Raw genomic sequence first — 10,354 nt, forward strand, 5'->3', positions numbered from 1 at the left:
GAAATCACTAAATCCTCTAATTGTCAAGCTAGGCTGGCCAACAATGCAAGTGTGAAGTGCCTAGGGATCATCGAGAATGTAAAAGTTTCTGTATGTAATATAGATGCACGTGTGGACATGTATGTTATGCCAGCCAAGGGGGAGGGCTATCCCATCATCCTAGGGAGGCCTTGGCTCATTGCTGTGAATGCAGATCAAAAATGGGGACGAGGACAATTGATTCTCAAAAAGGGGCAACATGTAGTATACGATTGGCATGAAGGAAAGCAGCTCGACATCAACTATGAGACCACGGCTGATGAAGAAAGTGAAGAGAGTTTTGGCTCAAGCGACGAGGAAAGATCAACCACTACATCCAATAACGAAGAAGAATCATCTTTGGAGGTAATCGGAATCATCTTCAACACATCAAAAACTCCATCAATAGAGGTTGACCCAACAAAGGAGCAAACAAAGGATGACAAAGGTGACCACAAGCACTTTGAAGACTTTGAGAGGATGCTTGCAAAAGATCTTACCCCTGAGGAGAAGCGGTCCTACATCGATATGCTCAAGAGGTATCCCAATTTGTTTATCACTGATTACTCACAAATTAGAGGTGTGGATGTTATAGAGCATGGCATAGAATCAAAACCAGGTACTAAACCTGTGGCTCAAAAGCTAAGGCGCCTAGGAAAAATACAACAAGAGGCACTTTTGACAAAGGTTAACCGACTCCTCAAAGCTGGTTTCATTTACCCTGTGTCTAACTCTAAGTGGGTGTCCCCAATTGTAGTAACCCCTAAAAAGAACGGAAAATGGAGGGTCTGTGTTGACTACAAACCGCTCAATGCTGCAACAAAGAGGGTTCATTTTCCTCTTCCTTTCCAAGATGAAATCTTAAACGAAGTAGCCGGCTATGAATGTTACACAGTGTGTGATGGGTATTCAGGGTATTTTCAAATCAGAATAGCAGAAGAAGATCAGTTAAAAACCACTTTCATCACACCTTGGGGTTGCTTTGCCTATAGAGTGATGCCATTTGGGCTCACAAATGCTCCTAGTACCTTTATAAGGTTTACAACTCTTGTCTTTCAGCCCTTCTTTGGAAAGTCAATTAGGGTTTTTAGGATGACTTCTGTATCTATAGTAGCCAAAGACTTCATTGCCAAAAAGTTGAGGAGGGGCTTAGGAGGCTTCATCAATTTGGGGGACAGCTTAACCCTGAGAAGTGTCACATTGCAGAGTCACAAGTGGTATTGCTAGGTCATGTGGTTTCTTTGCAAGGAATTCAAGTGGATCCATCAAAAGTAAATGCCCTCTTGTCACTACAACCACCAAAGACAACCAAGGAGCTCATGACTTTCAACCACAAAGTAAGGTACATGTCTCGTTTCATTCACCTTCTAGTGGAAGCTATTGCACCTTTGCACAAGCTAGCAAACAAACCCACATTTGAATGGAGAGAGGAACACGAATTATGCTTTACTGAAGTAAAGGGTATTCTCAACTCTCTTCCAACAATAATGCCACCAAATCCAAAGGATACATATTACATCACGCCAAGTGTAGGAATGGAGGCCATCGGTGTAGTTCTCATGCAAAAAGACCCAAAAACATGCTACATGAGGCCAGTATACTTTGCAAGCAAAGTCATGACTGCTGCAGAGAAGGGCTACATTGATATGGAGAAGGTGGTATTCACAATTATGTTTGCGGTAATAAAGTTCCGATCATATCTCTTACCTACACCATTTGTCATTCTCACCATGGAAAACAATTTACCATATGTTGTGCAACACATGAGCCTCTCATCTAGGATAGCCAAATGGGTTCTAGAACTTCAAGAGTTCGAATACACTACCGTCTTTGACTTGGTTCTCCAATTAGATTGTCTTCTATTGGTTGATCTGTTGTATCTTCTTCTAATGGCTCTCTATTATAGATCTAGCCACTATAACCCATGTACAGTGACCCTGATTGCATATGCACCAACAATATGTTTTGCTGGCTTGTGCAAGTTTCTGGATAAACACTTGGGTTGACTTTCTGCACTTCTATTTTCACTTCATCTTTAGGCTTGCAATACCTGGCTCCACTGAAGTCTGTGAACATCTGGGAGTTCTCTAAATCTGGGTTTACTCTCATCAATACGATCTTGGCTCCTGTGCTGCTTTTACTGCTCATCAAGTATCTATGGCCTTCTGAATTTGCATATAAGACTTTGTCTCCATTGTAGCCACATAGTTGCAAAATTTGCTCAGTTGCAGTTGTGCATGTGTTACCATTGCTACTGGCTTGCTCTGCTGTACTTGAACTCTGCGCTCGATTTGAGTCCATGTCGGCGGGTTTTATAGAAACTGTTTCCTAGCAGATTTGGTATCGATTAGAAGAATTTATGCTACTCGGTTTGATTAAACTGCTTTAGTCAAAGCACTTTTGCAGTTGACTGCTCTTCGGACTCACACGAGTTGATTAACTCTAGCTCGATTGTGTCAAAATTAATTGCAACCTTTTGAAACGATGAAAAGCTGGGCCTTGAATAGATTAATTTGCAATCCACCGTGATTTGTGCCTGTTTGTCCAATTGGAAGCTAATTTGCACTACAATTACTCGCACTAGCCAATTTCTAACATGCAAAATTTGAAAATTTGACTGCCGCTCAATCAGCTTTGAGTTGGTTGGTTTCATTTGTTCTTCTGCTGATTTGGTCGATTTTTTCTCTGCTGCTGTGCTCGCTTTGCGGTACACTTCTCGGCTTTTCTTTCTTTTGACTTGTTCTCTTTTTCCAACAGTGTAATTTTCTCGGTGTTGTTTTCTGCTTTTCGGCCTCGTTCTAACACTTTTAATCTTTTTCTGGCACTTCTGGCGACTTTCTTTTTATTTTTCCTAATTATTTGTAAAATTTTGAATTTTCAAAATGTTTTAGTCTTTTTATGATTTTTTACGATATTTTTTGGAAAAGTTTTGATTTTTTGTGACATTCTGATTTTTTTGGTAATTTTCTATTTTTTTGTGATTTCTTTGAAGGTTTTACGATTTTTTTTTTTGAGACAATTTTGGAATTTTTTGTGACTTTTTTGAGTTTTTTACTATTTTTGTGAATTTTTAATTTTTTCAGAATTTTTGGTGTTTTTTATAATATTTATTTTTATAATGATTTTTTTGATTAATTTTTTTATTTTTTTATGAATTTCTAAGAGGTTTTTTATTTTTTATGAGTTTTTTTGGGTGGATTTTTTAATGTTTTTTTTCCTTTTTTCTAATTTTTTGTGGATTTTTTCATGATTTTTTAATCCTTAATCCTTTTTTTGAGAAAAATTTGTTAGATTTTTTTATTTTTATTCTTCTCATGGTGTTTTAATGTTTTTTGTGATTTTTTAAAAAGTGTGGTGTATCTATTTTTTTGAATTTAAGAGACCTTTTTAATATATTATTTTTCTATTTGAATTTTCGATATTTAAATGTTTTTTTTTTTGGAGATTACTATTGCTTACCTGGCAGGCTGGCTGAGCCATAGGCGTTGACTCCGCGCACAAAGAGCCATTGGCATTCCGCACCGTACGCGTGAGTGCAGAGAGACAGAATTCTCGCGCGCGTGGGCAGCCAGAGAGAGAGAGAGAGAGAGAGAGAGAGAGAGAGAGAGAGAGAGAGAGAGAGAGAGAGAGAGAGACGAACACGCACGCGCTTGTAGTTGGCGCAGAGTACGGGCCGCTACATGAGAGAGGGTGTGTGTACATGAGAGAGGGGGTTTGCGCACAGACTTTGGCAGTCTTGTCAGCGTGGCACATGAGGCACGAGGAGAGAGAAAAGAGACGGGTGCATGCGTGCAACGGGAAGCGAGGAGAGAGAGAAGGGAGTGTTAGTGAGAGAGTGAGAGGTGGGAGAGAGAGAGAGAGAGAGAGAGAGAGAGAGAGAGAGAGAGAGAGAGAGAGGACCCGACAGCCTCACTGCCACTAGCATTACTCAATAAAAACCTAAGTTCAGTGTAATCCCACCTACAAATTGTGAAATTTACCTCTAAATTTTATATTTGAAGGTTAGAAAACCTACAAAATTTGAAAAAATTAGTGTAATTCGGTGTAAAAACCTTCAAATTTGGTCAATTTACCTCTGTTGTTTCACATATGTAGGTTTGCCAAGGTTTTGGAAAAAAGTTTTTTTTCGAGCACTGCTGACACGGCCTGTCAGCCGCAGTACGAACGCATGCGAGTGTGTGCGAGAATAAGACAAGGGCGAGAGAGAAATGGCATGCGAACGAGCGAAGCGAGGAGAGAGAGAGAGCGTGAAATGTGGGTAGTAGGTGGTCTGGCAACACGCAAGAGAGAGAGTGGGAGAGTGGGAAGAGAGAAGGAGTTAGTGAGAGAGTGAGGGAGTGTGTATGGGGTGGGTTCACCCGGACCGATTAAGAGAACGGCTGACAGAAGAAAAGGAAGAAGGGAATTATTTTAACGTCGTAGGAAACTATCCCAAGAGATCGTAAAAGATCGACCTGACAAAGATTTTTATGCGCCGCTTCGTATTGATCTTCGATGTGCATCCGTACGTCTTCGTCATTAGCAACTTTTGTTAATTGATGTTGACTCAGTTATCATGAAGTTTTGTTGTTTGTTGCTCCTTTGGAGACGTTGTAGATACTCTTCAAGGTCTTCAGATCTCCAACCATATTCCACTCCATTGTGTAGGATACCATGCCATAAAGATCAAGTGTATTTCCATTTCTCTACTCACTTATTACGTCAAGAATGCTTGTTAGATGGAAAACCCAATTTAGTATATCAAAGTTCTCCGTAGGCACCTACAATAGAGATATTTAGTGCATTCAACCACACATGTAGAAGTGAGTTGTGCAAGCTAATCATTTTGTTTGAACACCTTGACTGTGCCAAGAAGGAATATATTATTTTCAGATTGTATGCTAAAGTTTCTAGGATCGTCAACTACAATGCTTCCATCCAAGCACATGTTTTCTTTGCATGCAATGTCTCTCTCATGTTGTAAAATATCATTCCGCGTAGCCAAGTGCCTAGTATAGATGTATAGACCATTATGGCCATCTTCCACATAGTTCACCAATGAAGTTATGTGCTTGAAAGGTGGATTTGAGTTTGTGATGGGATTCTTAGGATACATTCTACCATCTACCCAAAAGGTCCACACTTTTCTTGCCCTATGTCCTAAAATTCTCCTTTGAAACTTCAAAAATCGTGTGGCGCGATTTTTTCTTGTTGAAGGGCTCATATTCTCGTGGGAGCTCTATATGAAAATGATACACATATCTTTGATTCCTGGTAGAACTTCTATGAAGAGACAATGGCAACATCAAAACAACTAGTAGAACGAGGAGAGGCCAAAGCAGGCGAGAGTACGGACAAGGGAAACTTGAAAGGGGTGGAGAAAAGACATTCAATGCAAGGTGTCAATGGCATAAGTTTTGAAAAATGCAAAAAATTGAGATATTTGGCATTCAATTTTAAGCCATCGTACGTTATCATTGCATGCAAACCTTTTGAGTCTTTTATTTAGTGTACCCTACAATATGGGTGGTTTTAGGATATTTGGAAAACAAATATGGAAAATGAAAACAAGGACTTTCTATTATATCTCTCTATGCTAACGTGGTATTTCTTACAAGACCAAAATTGAGTCCAAACTTTTCCTAATGCCACCTCCCATGCCACTTGAATAAGAACCATTAGATGAAGAAGCAAATGACCCACAAAAACACCATGCAAGGTTGGGCGAGTGAAAATCCTTCCGAAAGAAAGGAGATAGCTGCCAAACCCTTGATGCAAAAATAGAGCCTAGATTTGAACTCTTCACACCATCAAGGAGGGCTCAAACTCTAGAGAACCTCCTGTCCGCGTGGCCACAGCCATGCCCACTTGACATCCCCAGCACTTGCAGTTGTGCTGGATTATGATCTTGCCCACCCAGAAACCTTGAGATGACTTGCCAAGAGGGTCCCCGCACGGCCCGAGAACATTCCAATTGTTCCACATTGAACAAAATCTAGGGCTAGGAGTAATCCCTACCGGCATCACAAAGACATTAGTAAACCCTGTAGGCATCACGAAGTCAAGAGTAAGCCCCACAGTCATCATGAAGCTTTAGCCTAGCAACCCTTCTTAAATGAAATGAAAGAAACAAGGTGAAGTTTCAAAGAGCTGGCATTCTAAATGAATGAAGAAAGAGAAGTTGAGCCATGTAATGTTGTGAATGAAAGGACCATTGACAAACTAAAAATAAATAAACATTTCAATTGTTTGCCTCAAAAGGCAGCGCCAACCAATGTAATGAAACAATAAAACTACAAAATGTTCATGAAAAGGTCCATTCAATCAACCTAAAGAAAAGGTGAAATCTACTACCCAAATTGCTCATATTTGTGTGCTTTTCCCTGCTAAAACCAAGGTGACAAGGCATGAAATCTTGCTAAGTTAAGGGGAGATGAGGGAGAGTAAGTTTAAATATGTGCCCATAATCACATGGAAAGTTTGTTGTGTTTTAATATAAAATTTCAAGTAGTTTATATATTACAAAGAACCCCACTTAAATAATGTGAAAGTTGCACAATCCATATCAACATTTTGACATAAAATAAAATGAGAAAGAAGTAAAATAAAAACAATAAATTTAAACTTGAAACACAAAAATATTTTAGTGCTTTTTTCATAAGAAAATATAAATTAAAAAATAAACAAAATAAACAAGATAGTGAAATGAATTTTTATGAAGTTTTTAAATGAAAGCACCTTTATCAATACCTCATAACATGGTATCAAACTCCTATTAATATACTTTCCAATCCAAAAATGTGAATGCAATTTTGGAAAATAGCATTTAAAAGACTATCATGTCTTTCTCCTTGGGACACTTGTCAAACAATGAAAATTGAACAACCTTCACCCATAGTGCACTAAAGCCTTTAGAAGGCCAAAAAAGTTCAAATCAATACGTCACATCATGGATCAAACTCCTATGAATACACTCTTTTATCTTTTGTTCTCTAAGCTTTTTTCTTTTTTTAGCATGTCATTACCAAGCAAATGAATGCAGCTTTAGCTTTGGGAAATAGCATTTGAAAGGACATAAGAGAAAAACTTTTAAGCTTTTTTGAGGGACACATGTCAAACAACCAAAATTGAACGACCTTCACCCATGTGGATACTAAGGCCTTTACCATGACAAAAAGAAATACAAAAGTACCTTACCTCACTCATATGACACCTACCTTCTCGCCGGGTACATCAGCATGACTCAACATAGGGTGTCAACCGCATCCGGCTCCTCTTGAGCCACGCTAACAGACACCTTCTCACAAGGTGACTACCTCTACACAGATGGGTGCACCCTTTTTCTTCATTTTCCACACGATGTCTGCTCACATATCCACAAATGAAACTCCGGGGGTGCATTATGTAATCATGTCAATGTATAACGTGAATTCAAAAAAATCATAAAATCAGGGGTCATTTTATTCATTCAAACGTGTTAAAAGAGGGGTTTTTTAATACCCCATAAACGCAGTTTATATACGGGATACTGAATAGCGAACCCCCCGAGAAATAAAACCATTTTTAAAATTTTGACCCACCTAGCTAGTCCAACACTCCACAATTGTTCCCAATAGTTCAACGCTTTACTAAGGCCCATGTCACACATGGCCGACATCCATGTGTGAGCTAGGACACTATGGGTGGAGTCTATTTTGATTGCCTCTTCATTAAGTACACAAATTGATAAAAAACAATCAAACTCTTTTTAATTCAAGATTTACAACACCGGTTTAGGCAAAAAATAAATATGTGAGGGAAAAGTAGTTTTGCTAGCCCATCTAGATAGGCATGATTGGGATCCTTTGCCTCAACACTCCCCCCTCCCAGCTTCTTGTCGTCCCTAACAAGACTTCAATCTTTTAGCAGGGTTTTTTTTTCTTTTGCTCGTCGACATGCAGGTGGAATGCCAACATCATTTACTGCACTTGGTCTTCTTATTATGGCTTGTAGATTCTAGTAAAGGGGTTTTCGCGTTCATGTAGGGTGTAAGCCACAAACCGTAATCTAAGGTCCTTGCAGATGGGCATAAACATTCTAGAGTCCATCTCAAAGTAGCCCGTATAGAATGCCTCCTTGAAAGGTATGCATGTAGTGGCTAGGTAGAAACATAATCCTTGAGAACATACCGTAAATCACCTTCATCTTGGGGGTATCATTCAAATCAAACCCTCCAAGAATGAAGTCCACTTGACTTTAATGGCCTCTCTATTTCTGAATGTGTTGACGTAGGTTGAGAGCATAAAATGTATTTTTAGCATCATTTTACATGCGATGCCCGGCTTCCGTCAAACCACACTGATCATTTTCTTGATGGCCTTCCTCATGTAGGCAAGTGAAGGTGCCTCTCTTCCTTCTGGAAACACTGGGTAATTTAGCCATGCGGGGTGAGATGCAAGAAGCTCCTCAAAATCAACCCACCTTCTTCTTTGCCGGATGATTGGGCAATAAGTTGGGACAATTTGAATATAGGTGGGAGCAAATGAATTTACTATAACTTATTGCCTGTTCTCCCTCATAAATTTATCCTTCCATTTAGGTCTGGCTTCTTTAATCTATTCAGTGGTCCATTTTGAAAGATGTGCATCTTTTTAGCTTCCTTCGGCATTTGGAAAAACCGATGGTAGTAATTCTTTCTTCTTCTCTATTGTTATCCATTTGAGTAGTGGATAAGAAATTTCTGGCTCAAGAACCTCCTCTTGTAGCTGTTTTGGAGTAATACACTTCAATAAATCCAATTCTAAAAGATGATGCGCATAGTGGAGGTTCTTGGCCACAACTTCCTTAGTCAAATGTCCAATGATTCTTTGGTAGATGTGAGTACACTTGAAAATTTTTTGTGGGGTACAGTTGAAGTACCCACATCTACCGGGCCTCCATACTACCTGTCCTCTTGCTCTATTTTCTCTTCTGTTTGCTCAAACTCTGGCCATGTTTCCAAGGGTCCTTTTTCTCTAGGTGGGAGGCTCTAAAATTTCTTTACTGTTGATAATTGTTTCCTTAACTCCTCGAGATCCTTGATCAACATCTGGATGCTTTGGTTCTTTGCTTTGCTTTCCTCTGCCATGGCCTTGCTCTTAGTGTGTAGAGCTTCTTCTAGAGTGATTCTTGTTGTCTCAGGAACTTCCAAGGCCTGTTGTAAATCTATTATTTGCTTTTTTGTAGATATTAGTTTTCTCATAACTGCTTGTTAGGATAAGAAATGGATCTTCTATAAATGCTTCTAGCTTATCAATTTTGATCAGCTATTTGACCTTTCAGTATATTGAGTGAGATCCTTTGTTTATGAGCTAATGTTGCAGACTCCTTGGCACTTTTTTGGGCCTATTGGTGTTGCTTTTCCTTTTGCTTCAAGGAAAGCTTACTGCTTTGCACTATGCCCTCTTGTACCTACCTTGTCATCTTATCTTTTTCATACATATCTTTGTATTTTGCCAACCCCCTCTTCAGACATGCTCTAGCTAGGAGTCCCTTGAATGGAGATCTTCTACCAAGAGAGTGTTGGTTGCTATACCAACTCCTTGTTTTGCCATTTCTTCTTGTATGTTGACCACCACTAAGCTGAGATGACCACCGCTAAGTTGAGATCTGCATTGTTCTCTTATTCTCTCTCATACTTGAGAGTTATATGTATGATCTCTTTGTTTAAATCCTCATTTAACTTGGATATGAGTGTTTTAATTTGGCCATACTAGACATTGATTTGTTGATGAAAGCCCTAGGTCAGTGGCTTGGTTCATCCGAGGGGTCATCTCGATGGTGGTTTCAAGGATGGACTCCTTGCTCTCACATTTCTTGATAAGCTTGATTTTTTATGGAGCGGAACTCTCTATCCTTTGCTATGGTCTCTCTTCATGTGGAGTTTCTTTAAGAGAATGCCTAGGCAAGCAATTTATTCTTGCCCTCTGGTATTTCCTCCACACTTCTTGTAACTTTTGGATTACATGGTTCGTTTGTTGTTGTTGGGCTTCTAATAAGGTTGCTAAACCAGCCATCCTGAGGTTTTCTTGCATTTTTAGCAAGCTTTCATGCTGGTTCACTCCGTCTTGTACCTGTTCATTCTTTAAGTCCTGTTCTTGACCAATTCTCAAGGGGTTTTCTTGCGTTTTTTGGAAGCCCTCTGATTGATCATCTCTATCTGTTGTATGCTCTGGTGTTTTTGGGTCTTGGATGAGTTCTTTAAAAAAATAATATGGTAGCTCTACTGTATCTTGGGCCTCTTCCTTGGTGTAGCCTACTGCTAACAAATCTTGGATGGTCCTTCTTGCTTGTTCTTCTTTGGTGAGGAGTCCATATGGAATATCCTCCTTCATGCTTT

The sequence above is a fragment of the Adiantum capillus-veneris genome, chromosome 26 (assembly GCF_014529385.1).
Source record: "Adiantum capillus-veneris isolate H3 chromosome 26, ASM1452938v2, whole genome shotgun sequence".
Classification (NCBI taxonomy): domain Eukaryota; kingdom Viridiplantae; phylum Streptophyta; class Polypodiopsida; order Polypodiales; family Pteridaceae; genus Adiantum; species Adiantum capillus-veneris.